A 13,132-nucleotide genomic window follows, 5' to 3' on the forward strand; every position below is an offset into this window, starting at 1 on the left:
ATATTTCGGGGGTTTGCGGACAGCGGGGCGGGACAGAGGACGCTGACTGTGAAAGTCAAGCAGGATGGTAGGAGCACAATTGGTACATCCCTAATATATAGTTAAAGAAGGTATGCCCTAAAAAGGTACGACCGATGCATTTTCTGTCCTTATGTTGAGACTTGATGACTCAGAGAAAAGACAGGGTCTACTTTGTAATTTTTTTAATTATTCTGTTTTGTACTATTGCCCTTGGAAGGCCCATGGGTAATCCAAGGCCACCATGGGAAAAATCAGTACCTCAAACAGCCAGTTTCTACTCTTACATGCAACGCTCAGTCTATAAAAACCCTTGTCCAAACAAGTTGTTCCACCACAATCTGGGAGGTTCATTTGAGGCAGGCACAGCTCTGTCAATTGAAGGCTTTCTGTATCTTCTTCCAGGACTGATACTGCTGATGTTGTCCATCAGTGATCACAAAGAGTTGGGGGTTTATCAAGATTTGTCAGCATTCCATCTGATTTTGCTGTTGCTACTATTACACTATTCTTCTAGCAAGAGTTTGAACTCCTCCAATCGTAGCTGGAGGACAACAGTTCAAACTCGTTCACACAGACCTTCGGATGAGATCATCATTGGCCAATTTGTGTCCATGACAGTTGCTAAGATCATTACCCAGGAGTTTACAAAACACCCAAGTTATTCCACTGCAAGAAATGCTTAGTAAGTTGCTCGCATGCATGCATGCATGCATGCATGCTCTCTCTCTCTCATGAAAAGTGCTGTACTGTGCCCAGTGATCATTCTAAGCTTCAGAAAACAAATTACTAATGTTGAGAACCAACTTAACTCTTCCCAATTTACCAGTCTCTTTCTTCAGTCTTCCATTCTTTTCTCAATGTGAACCCTTCCATCAGATCATTTTTTTTGCTCTTTGTGCTCCTCGACAGAAGCACAAAGCTTCTCTCTAGAAGAAAGGATTCCAGTCTCTACAGCAACTGCTGGCCAGCTTCTTACATTGTGCTTGTGTCCCACCCACAACCATGGCATGCATCAGGGTTGGGACTTGGGAGGGAGTGGGAGAGGGAGAGATTGGCATGAAGGTGGTGAGATGAAGTCAAATGGGTGGGATGGGAAGATATGGGAGTGAAGGAGGCATGGCAGAGATAGAGGGTGGAGAGAAGTTGGGAGGGAAAGAGAGGTGGAAGAGAAAGATCCTCCCATGGTTCACTGAGTGATTGGGCAGAAGGGGACTGGGAAGTTGGAGGAGCAGGATGCGCTACACTGATGTTTACCTAGGGTAAATTACCTAGGGAGATGGTGGGCTCTCCCACACTGGAGGCGTTCAAGATGAGGCTGGACAGCCATCTGTCAGGGATGCTCTGACTTGGATTCCTGCATTGACCAGGGGGTTGGACTCAACGGCCTTGTAGGCCCCTTCCAACCCTACTATTCTATGATTCTATGACTTGTGTTAGCCCTACAGCTGTAGTCATTCTTGTTTTGTATCCTATGCTATATGTGCAGATTTCAGAAAGGAAGTAAACTGTGTTCGAGAAAAAAGAAATTACGTCTTAAGAATACTTGTCAGGTAATGCTATGAGTGTTTAACCAGAAATAAGTCTCAATATATTTAATGGGGCTTACTCCCAGGTATGGGATTACAGCTTTAGTGAGCTTTCCAGGTGAAGAGGGATTTGGTTTTGGATTTCACAGATCCAGAACCGAAATGTTTGCCGCTTCTCTGCCGTGATTCTCTTTAGCTTACTTGTTGCATACATCTGTTCATGTTATCTAACAAGACAACCCGTGTATCATTAGTATGAGCAATATTCAAAAATGAGCAACCTTTGTCAGGAGAGAGACCAAGGAGTGTTTGGTCCCTGCTGACACTTCTGGATCTCTCCAAGGCATTCAATAACATCAGTCAGAGGATCCTCCTGGAGTGACTGTCTGAGTTGGGGGCACTGCTTTGTGGCATCTCCATTCCAACATGGATGGCTGTTTCCAGAGGGTGGTGCGGGGGGGGGGGGCTTGGCCCTGTGGAGCCACCAGTTTGGGGTTCAGCCAGGGTTGATTCTGTCTCCCATGCTGTGTAATACCTACATGAAACTGCTGAGTGGGGTCATCCAGAGTTTCGGGGTGTTCTATAGCCAGTATGTGGATGACACAGTTTTACATCTTCTTTTTACCTCAGACAAGTGACTGGTGGTGGATGTGCTGAACTGGCTTCTGGCCTTGATTATGGACAGCATAAGAGCAAATAAACTGGAACCTAATCCAGACAAGACTGAGGCTCTGCTGGTGGCCAGATCCTCTGGCCAGATGGGGGAACTGCAGCCAGCTCTGGATGGGATCACACTCTCGCTGAAAGAGCAGGTGCACAGTTTTTAGGTACCCCTGGATTCATAATTGTAAGTGGGGGCTCAGGTAGCCTCTGTGGCACAGAATGCTTTCTACCAGCTTTAGCAGTTAGCCCAGCTGTTACCCTATCTGGATGGGGTTAACCAGGCATCAGTGATCTATGCTCTGGTAACCTCTAGGATTGGTTGCTGCAATGTGTTGCATTTTGTGCTGCTTTTCCAGAAACGGCATTTGGTCTAGAATTCAGTCACCAAGTTCTTCACTGAGACTAGGTGATATGAACATACATGCCAGTCCAGGCTCATCTTCAGTTGTGGCCAATTTATTTCTGGGCCAAATTTATACTGCTGGTCTCAACCTATAAAGCCCTACATGAGGCAGAACCTGAATAGCCCAAGGACAGCCTCTCCCCGTATGAACCTACCCAGTTCCCAAGGACGGCTTCAGAGACCCTTTTCTGTGTGCTCCCCCAAAAGAAACTTGAGGGAATGACATTTCAGGATGAGTCCATTTCTGTGATAGCCCTGTTTTCACAAAACTCTCCCCCTAAGGAAGTTTGCCTCATGCGGACACTGTCATTGTTTTAGCTCCGGCCGAAGACCTTCTTATTTTCCCAGGCATTTGGACATTAGCTATGGCCCAGTTCTTGTGAGCACCTTTTGTAGTGTTCAGTCCAGGCTGGTGGGGCGAATTCGTATATCGTGGATGAACGCTTTTTGTATTGTGATGGTTTTTGATTATGTTTTTTATGGTGAGCATTTTTATTTGTATTGTGCTGATTATGGTTGATGTTGACATTGATTTTTTTTTCTCTTATATGAATTAGTGATTTGTGTATGTTAAGTCATTTTGAGACTGTTTTGAATTTTTGTGGTAGGAAGCAATGCACACATTTTAATCAACATCACCATTGTCATCTTCCTATTTAGTAACATGACTGAATCATAACGGAACGTGCAGTATGCTTGATTTAATAATATATAACAATCCCATTGCAGCATGATCCCTAAAAGCTACCAGCATTTTCTTGCCTTCATTTTTGCCATTGGTGAGATCAACAAAAATGCTGAATTGTTACCCAACACTACACTGCGTTCCAAGGTATATGACAGTGCTTTTAATGCGAGGAGAAACTGTTGGGGCATTCTGAATATTCTTTTCACAGGTCCACAGATTCCCCCCAATTACAACTGTGTCAGAGAAGAGAAATTAATGGCTGTCATTGGAGGGCTCACCTCCCAAAACTCCATCCAGATGGCCAACTTCTTAAACACCTACAAGATACCACAGGTATGTGTTCAGGGTTAGAGACATGCAACCACATGGAAAGTTCCTAGTTGTATCAAAATTCCCTCCCCTCTCATCCTCCTGCCCCAGGCCACTAAGGTATTCATTGACTCCACTGCCATGACAGCATCTATGTCAATTCCTGGAATAAGAACCCACACCAGTAAGGATCCCAAGATGTGATTGCTGCATGGCAGAACTGTAAACATCCAGAATACTAGTTACCTCCTCATCATGCTTAGAATCTGCCCCCAGTCTGAGTATTGATAATACCAGTTGAGTTTCGTAGGAAATCTGAGATCCGACATTTAGAGCCACAGTGTTTGTGATAAGATTATATTGAATGAGATCAACATACTCACAAATGTTTGGATGGAGGCATTTCTTATCAAGAATAATGTAATGGTTTTCTCAGTCCTCATGATATCATATCACTCCCATTAGCTCAGCTATGGCGCCTTTGATCCAGCACTGAGGGACAAAACTCGCTTTCCTTCTTTCTACCAGATGGTCCCAAATGAAGATCTTCAGTATGTCGGGATTGTTGGGCTATTCAAGCATTTTGGATGGAACTGGATCAGCCTCATTGTTTCAGATGAAGACAGTGGTGAAACCTTCCTCCGAACGCTGAGACCAAGGCTCTTGCAGAATGATATTTGCATTGCTTGGACACTGGTGATTCCAGTAGTGACACTGTTTTTTAAAGAGGAAATACTTCAAGAAAAACTGAGACCAATGGAATCGGCTCTCCAATTGACTGAAATCAATGTGATCCTTGTGTATGGAGACAGTCAGTCTCTGGAGGCTTTACGACTAGTTTTATACTTCAATGAAATTGTTTATATGCATCCTATAGAGCGGGTGTGGATCACAACAGCTGAATGGGATTTCACTGCTTTAGTAACTGGAAGTAAATTCCCCACAAATTCCTTCAATGGCACCCTGTCGTTCAGACTACATGCAAACATGGTACCAGGATTTCAAGAATTTGTTGAGAGGATCAGTCCTTTCCAGTCCACTTTTTATTTCATCCATCAATTCTGGATCAATGCCTTTATCTGTTCATTCCCTATGTATAACCTCTATGTCCCAGTCAATGGAAACTGCACTGGGAAGGAGAAGCTGGGCAGCCTCCCCGGATCTGTGTTTGAAATGGGAATGTCTGGCCAGAGCTACAATATCTACAATGCTGTCTATGCTGTAGCACATGCTCTCCATGCCATGGATTCATCAAGAGACAAGTACAAAACAGTGGGAGATGGAAGAACATGGGATCTCCAGAAACTTCAGCCATGGCAGGTAGTTGCACCTCCAGGGACAAATCACAAAACATCTTAAAGCACCATAACAAAATTAATCCAAAATACAACAAAAGCAGAATAATAAATAAATTAACAGCAGAAAAAAGAAACCAATGTATCAAACTGAATTTCTTAGATCACAACCAAAAATGAAGATCTCAGCCTGTGTTTGGGACACAAACAGAGAGGGGGCCCTAGCTGGGTATCTCATCCACAAATTTATTTAGCCCCTTTCAATATAATCTCTGCTACAGGTTATCTCTACTGACTTATACATTCCCTGAAATATGGCTTCCTTTAGGAGATCTTGAATCTATTGCCAATCAATAGATTTCATTAGGTGACTCCAAGGTCTAGTATTATAAGAAAAGTAGAAAAAATTCTCCTTCTGCTCCTTACCATTCATAACCTTATAAGCCTCCATCATATCCTTCCTTAATTATGATGACCTTTTGAAAGTAATGAAGCTCTGCACAGGACATTCCTGATCATTTTGTTTGCCCTAATTAGATCTAGATGGTTCAACAAGAATGAAGGTAAGAAGAATGATGGAGAGCATCCAGGTTATAAGCCTAGTGGCAACAGGCCACGTAACTATGATACACACACAGAGACCAGACCCTGCCACAAACCCAGCTGGCAGCTCTGTCCCCGTATCTACCCTGACAACACTATTACAGGGCCTAATACTGTCAGTAATGTCACCCACAATATTAGGGTTTCATGCAGTTGCTCAACTTCCAATGTGATCTCCTCCTCCTCCTCCTCCAGTTTAATGTTATAAAATACCTAGCTGGTTTACATATCACAATATAAAATGGCAGTTTAAAATACACTACTAAAACTATTTCATTTTACAATAACAATAAAAGCACTACAAAAACAAGATGGAGAACCACCATGATTAATTCTGATTAATTACAAGCCAGAGAAAGCCTGCATAAACAAATGCGTTTTCTACAGCCATTTAAAATAGGGCTGTGTGTGGACGTCCCGATTTGCTTCAGACACTAATCTGGATCTTATGAATCGGCCCTGATTCGCTTCAGACTGATTCGGACCTGATCTGACTTGCTTCGGATTTGGATCCAAATTGAGATGTGGATATCCGAATTATTTGGAATTTATGTTTTCCCATTGACTTGCATTGGAACACAGAAATGACCACAACTTTTTCAGTGTTTATCATAAATGCATGAAATCTGGGCACCTGTCAGCCCCAGTGGAGGTAACTGAACCTGCAAAACTCCAGACAGTTTGGCCCAGCAGGTTTTTTGTGCTAGGCACAGGTAAAATTTGCTTTTTTTCAAGGAAATCTCTCAAAGCAAAGAGCTATATGTCTTCAGTGCTTCCACGGAAGTGCATGCAATTTGGGCACCTGGCAGCCCCAATGCAGCTACGCCATTTGCGTCCCTGCTCTTTGCCGTGATAGGCTACGTAAATATTTATGTAGCCTATCACGGCAAAGAGAAGGGATGTAAATGGCGTCCGCTATTCCGGACACCATTTTCTTCCACAGACTGGCAGCGGACGGCAGCAGACGGACCAGACCCGGCTGTTGGCAGGTAGGATCCATTCCGGGGCAACTTCGCAGGGTGGTGGAGGTGGGTGGTCCATTCCGCCACAGACTCTGAGGGCTGGAAAAGTCACACTGACTGAACTCAGCAGGGCTTATTTATTAATTGCACTGCTGCAATTTCTCCATATAATTTTATAAACCTTCCCCCTTGTTTGCCTTTCTTCTAAATTAAATAGCCCAGACATTGAAACCTTTTATAGTGGAGTTGTTCGAGCCCTGATCATTTTGGCAGCCTTTTTCCCCAGGAAGGGTAAGGTGAAGCCTCCAATGACAAAGATGGATTTAGAAGCACCCCCAAAGTAGTATCTGTTCCTTCAGAAGAAGTGCAACCCCATCCAGATTAAGTAAACAACTTAGTTCCTGGAACTGGGATCCCCCCACCCATGGGATCTCTGTCTTATCAGGATTCAGTTTCAATGTATTGGCCCTCATCCAACCCAGGAGTGCATCCAGGCACCAGTTCAGAATGTGGATAGCCTCTCCTGACCCAGACATTACAGAGGAATACAGCTGGGTGCCATTAGCCACAATCATATCATGGATCAGTGATATGTCTTATTATGAACAGACCTGGCGTTCACATACACCACAACCAGGCCGGAGTGTACAGTAGCCAGTCCACCAGGGAAAGGATCAAAACAGCGATTGGACCACAGCCATCTGGGTCCCCCACAATTCTGAAGGAATCTTCTCCCCATCAAATCAGGCTATCCCTCACTCACAACAACCATTATGGGGGGTACCCACCTCCTCCGTATCACACGCCCTCCTACTTAGACATGTCTTGGCTTTTCCTTTCTCAACAATTTTCAATAGAGATAGATAGATAGATAGATAGATAGATAGATAGATAGATAGATAGACAGATAATGTTGGAAGCGCCACAAGGCATGCAAAGATGTAAACCAGACTGACTAAATATAATTGTAAAGGCCAATTATGGTTAGGGATGTACGAAAGTCACTTACCTTTTGCAGATTATGTTGATGGGGGGGGGAGGCGCTCCGTTCCTCCCCCCCCCCCCGGAATCCTGGCCGGCCGGCTGTGCTCCACAGGGATTCTGCGGAGCCACCGGCCAGCTCCGCCAGCAGCCGGACATCCGGCCTCTGGTTAGCAGGGATACAAATGGCGGCAGCCGTAGCCACCGCCGTTTGTATCCCTGCAGTCAGCCATGATAGGCTACATAAATGTTTACGTAGCCTATCATGGCTGACTTTAAAAAAACAACAACAACGCACGTACGCAAATGGCGGCGGCCGTGGCCGCCGCCATTTGCGTTCCTTATTTTCGCCATCTTAGTCTACGTAAATCTTGACGTAGACTAAAACGTGCCAAAATAAGGGACACAAACAGCGGCGGCCATGGCCACCGCCATTTCCATACGCGCGTTGTTGTTGTTGTTTTTAAGTCAGCCATGTTAGGCTACGTAAACATTTACGTAGCCTATCACGTTGTTTTTTTTTAAAATCTAGCCATGATAGGCTATGTAAATCTTTACGTAGCCTATCACGTCTTTTTTTTAAAAAAAACTGGAAATGGCGGCGGCGGCAACCGGTTGGAAGACCGGCCACCGCAGCCGCCACCGCCGAACCGCCGCCAGGAAGATCCGCCCCAGGTAAGTTTCGTCCCAGGGGGGGCAGGGGGGTAGACCGTTCCACCACCAATTTCAGGGGGCCGAATGCGCTGGCATTCGGCCTCCCCGAGATCCGTGGCGGAATTCTCTGACATCCCTAATTATGGTACATTAGGGCAATAAAATAGATGAGGCCAATAAAGCTGAGCACATTCCACCCCCCACCCACCCCCCGCTAGTCAGAAGATGATAACTTATAGCCTACATCCTATATCCCTCCCCACGCCTTCAAAGTACAACTTCCACCAGCCAGGCTCTCACCCTAGGTCAGGGCCACAAGCCTGGCTGTCACAGAGAAGCCCATTAACATCCCAGTTCCCAGTCGACAGTGGGGGATGTCCCCATTCCTGTGATTCCCCAAAGGGGGGACAGCAAAGGAGAGCCTGCCATGGCCGACTCTGCCTCCTGTGCCAGGACTGTTTCTTATGAGCCTCTTCCCAGAACCGTTCAGTCGTGGTGAGTGAGGTCCTAACCTAATCCAGTCACAATGAAGTCCCAGCTGCCAGCACTCAACAGCAAACGCCCACAGTCAAGCAGAAAGCAAAACAAAAGAGAAAAGGGGGCTGTTGCTGGCAACTAAGAGCAGGTGACGCAGAGGCCCAGAAGCTCTCAGTCCGCCCCACTCTGCTCAGCTGTTCTCTCTGCACTGGTCTCAGGGCCGGCTCTCGCACAACGCAGGGTGAATTCCCTGCCTCAGGCAGCAGAGCAGGAGGAGAGGTGAATCGCAGCTCCCTCTCCACACCCAGAGGGCTCTCAGCCACTGCCTCAGTTGGTCTCCCACTGTGGCATCCGCCACAGCAGAAGAGCAGGACCAGCCGGGCCCTCTGGAGCTGTCGCCTGTCCAGGGGCATAGAGCACGTGGCACGGCTCGCCCCTCTCCTCCACTGCAGCAAATGCCACAGGGGAGGAGCACCTGGGGAGTCCCCAGAGTAGCTGCCCACCCTGTGGCTCGCCCTAATCCTCTCTGCACAGGCAGTCTCCTTGGACACCCCTGCCAGAAAGCCTGGCTCTGATGAAGGACCCCATTAGGGCCAGGCATTTGGCCTGCTGCGCACTCTGGAGAGCCATGCCAGCTGCTTCTTTTGGCCAATGCAGCCCTTCTGAATCCACCTGGGAGCGGGCCAGAGGACGAGCTGTGGCGGAGGAGGTGGGGCTGACAGGGGGTGATGCCGGACATGCCAGGAGTGGGGGTGACAACGGGGAGGGGTGATGCTGCAGCAGCGCATTTGTAGTCTTGACTCAGGGGCAGGAGAGCTCGCACAGGCCCTGACCCATCCCAGAGGGGTACCCCCTGAGGCCCTAGCCCAATCCAGCCACAGGACAGTCCTAGCTCCAAGCGCTCAAGGAGCCAACCCCAGCAGTCCACCAAAAAGCAAAACAAGAGATAAAGGAAAAGACGCAATTGCTGGCAAGTCATAGCGATGGAACAAAGTCCCCGACGTTCTCACCTGGCCCCACCTGCTCAGCTGTTCTCTATACAGCTTCCAGCTTCGGTCAGCAGTGCCCATCTGCATTCTACATAGGGCAAACAGGCCAGTCTCTTTGGAAAGGAGTAAATGGATACAAATCTGACATCAGAAACTGTACTATGTAAAAACAGGCAGATGTCCTGGGAGGATGAACTGTTCTTTAACGGTTTATTTTTTCGCACTGCCATTTTGATGTCCAATTTGTGTGGTGGCACAGTGTTGTTTTCTCTGTGCTGTGGTAGATGGTTCTTGGGTGCAAGTCTGTCTTTGTCAATCTGTTTTTTTCACTTCACTGGGTGGGTAGTTTAGACGGAGGAGTGCCTGAGGCCAATCCTTAAATTATGAGTCTTGGCCGAATGAATTTGAACACATACAGTTGTATTGTAGGGCTGTAGATAATGGATTCTGTGGTGTGTTCCGGCTGAAAGAGGGCAACACGAAAGCATGTGTAGTGGTCGGTAGGTTTCCAATATAAGTTGTGTTTATCTGTCCATTACGTACTTGCACAGCCATGTCCAGAAAGTGAACCTGTCTTGTGGACTAGCTGAGATGGTGTCGTAAACAATGCTTTTTGCTGATTACCTCAGCTTGAGCATAGTGCAGGAAGTGTTTTATGTAAAAATCCAATCCAGCGTTACAAACCCCTGGAGGGGTCCATGAAGAATTCTTCTTCTTCTAACATTGAGCGGATGCTTGTTATGTGGACTGTAGACTCCAGAGGTGTTCTGGGTAGATGGTAGTTTTATGCTGGTGCTCTGGTTAATGTTACTTTACATCTTCCTTCCCACCTTGGATAAACATTTTAAAATGTTTGGAAAGTACATCTACAAATCTTGTAGATTCATTTTTGAATGTTTCAGTGGCCAACAAGTACAAAAAGTCAGCTCTGCACAGAGCTGATGTTAACCAGTTGCTCATTTTTTTTAATCTTTCCTTTAAGTTTCACTGGTTTCTGAGAAATGTCCATTTTAACAATAGTGCCGGTGAAGAAATATTTTTCAGTGATAATGGGGACATGGCAGGGGGATACGATCTCATGAACTTGGTCACCTTCCCCAATGAATCTTTCCAGAGAGTCTGAGTTGGAAGGATGGACCCCCAGGATCCTGCCGGGAAAGAGTTCATTATCAATGGAAGTGCCATTACTTGGAATCAGAAATATAATCAGGTAGGCATGGCCACCACCACCACCATCTTAATCACCATCACCATCATCACCATCTCTTATGCACATACCCTAGATATTGGTCTCAGGGTTGTCTATGTTAGGATTTAGCAGCATACCCCAGGCACACCTAATATGACAGAGATAAATTTCTCACTCTCCCCCTGTTGTTCTCCCTCTCTACTCTTCTTTTGTATTTGATCATCAGATGTATTTAAGAAAATGTCCTGTAGGGTGAAATATCTGAAGCACAAATGGCATCAAGACTTCCAGGAATGTCCCTTTCCTCTCTTGGAATGGGCAACTCTGTCAATTTCACTTTCACCCATATTCAATTTCAGGGAGGGGGGTTGCTTTGTTCTTTTGATCTCAAGTTCTTTCTCTCCCCAATATGAACTTCACAAATTTTGGTAAATTCTAATAAAAATGAATTGAAAATAAATTCTCACCTATGTGCACCAGCCAAATTGAATGGGTACAGCTATTCCAAGCATATAGAAGACTATTCCTCCCTTGGTCGACAAATTCCAGAAGAGGGAGTAGCTTAGACTAGCATTTTAATGAGATTTGTTGTGGCAAAAACATACAGTATATTTCACCAGTTAGATTTAACTCTGGTAACTGACAATCCCATATGAACTGTCTTTGTATTGGCAATCTTCCATAGTTTTAAAATAGTCTTGTTTTCATCCCAAATGTCCTTCCTTGTGGTTACCACCACTAGATGTTGCCCAGTTCCACCTGTGTCGAGAGCTGCCACCCGGGACAGAGCAGGTTCGTCCAGCAGGGGAAGCAAGTGTGTTGCTATGATTGTGTTGAGTGCCCCCAAGGGAGGATGTCAACCCAGATAGGTAAGTGAAGGAATCCAGAGTTATTTGAAAATAACCCAGAAGTTTGTATTTCAGGCATATTTTCATTCCTACCATGGTTCTCTAAATATGAATCTATGAGTTTGTTTACTATGAACAGGGGTGGGCAAAGGAAGAAGAAACTTTGTTAAACAATTCCAGCTAAACAATTCTAGCTAAATACGGGGAATCTTTGTGTTCTTTGGAAATGCTAAATCTTTGGTCATTACTTGAAGATGCAGAACAATGTGAGAAGTGTCCAGAAGATCAGTATCCAAACAAGAATCAGGACCAATGTATTGTTAAAGTCATAAGCTACCTATCTTATGAGGAGCCTTTGGGAGCAGTTCTCACCTCCTTGGCTCTTTTCATTTCTGTGATCACACTTTTGGTCTTGTGGACCTTCGTTCGGCACCAAAATACACCCATTGTCAAAGCCAACAACTGGAGCATCACATGCACCCTGCTTTTCTCTCTGCTGCTCTGCTTTCTCTGCTCCTTCTTATTCATTGGCTGGCCTGGGAAGGTGACCTGCCTTCTGAGGCAAACAGTGTTTGGCCTCATCTTCTCCACTGCTGTTGCTTGCATGTTAGCAAAAACCATCACTGTGGTTTTGGCCTTTGTAGCTACAAAGCCTGGAAACAGGATGAGGAAATGGGTGGGGAAGAGACTTCCTGTATCAGTGATATTGTCTCTCTCTCTTATTCAAGCTGCCATTTGTTTTGTATGGCTGGCAACTTCTCCCCCCTTCCCAGAGTTGGACATGCACTCCCAGGCTGACACAATCATTGTTCAATGCAACGAAGGCTCAGCCCTCATGTTCTACATTGTCCTGGGCTACATGGGATGTTTGGCCCTCATCAGCTTCACTGTGGCTTTCCTTGCCAGGAAGTTGCCTGATACTTTCAATGAAGCCAAGCTGATCAGTTTCAGCATGCTGGTCTTCTGCAGTGTTTGGGTGTCCTTTGTGCCAACCTACCTGAGCACCAAGGGGAAATACATGGTGGCCGTGGAGGTCTTCTCCATCTTGGCCTCCAGTGCTGGCTTACTGGGTTGCATCTCCCTCCCCAAATGCTACATTATTATATTCAGGCCTGAACTGAACACCAAGGAGCAATTAGTCAGGAAAAAAGAATAGTCCCAGCTTGGGGGAGAAGTGACATCATCCTTGATTTCAGATGGTTTCTTTCCTGAGCTATTTCCCAACCTGGTGTAACTGAAGTGGGGATAACACTGCTCCCCCACATTTTCAATGCCAGTGGTGTCCTTTGAAGTTGGTGGGGGCATTTTTGGTTTCTTTCACTGGTTGTATTCAAACTCTATCCATTTCTGGTTCGTGGTGGCTACCATTATCTAAGATGAGGCAGCAAAGGGTTTAGAGTGCCTTTTTATTCCAGAGAGAAAAATGCTGACCAGTCATACATTTTCCTGCAGCCCCTAGGATGGCATGCAAGAGACCATGGAATTGTTCTAATAAATCACTTTGACTGAAATCTACCAACTTTT

The 13,132-nt window shown here is 45.8% G+C and overlaps 1 pseudogene; it reads left to right on the forward strand.

Annotated features, from left to right (window-relative positions):
* Window positions 1-242: 242 nt before the first annotated feature.
* LOC146342354 (vomeronasal type-2 receptor 26-like) lies at window positions 243-12,764 on the forward strand (annotated as a pseudogene).
* Window positions 12,765-13,132: the final 368 nt, after the last annotated feature.

The sequence above is a fragment of the Heloderma suspectum genome, chromosome 6 (genome assembly GCF_057233095.1).
Source record: "Heloderma suspectum isolate Gila_16-S chromosome 6, 16-S_ref, whole genome shotgun sequence".
Taxonomy (NCBI): Eukaryota; Metazoa; Chordata; class Lepidosauria; order Squamata; family Helodermatidae; genus Heloderma; species Heloderma suspectum.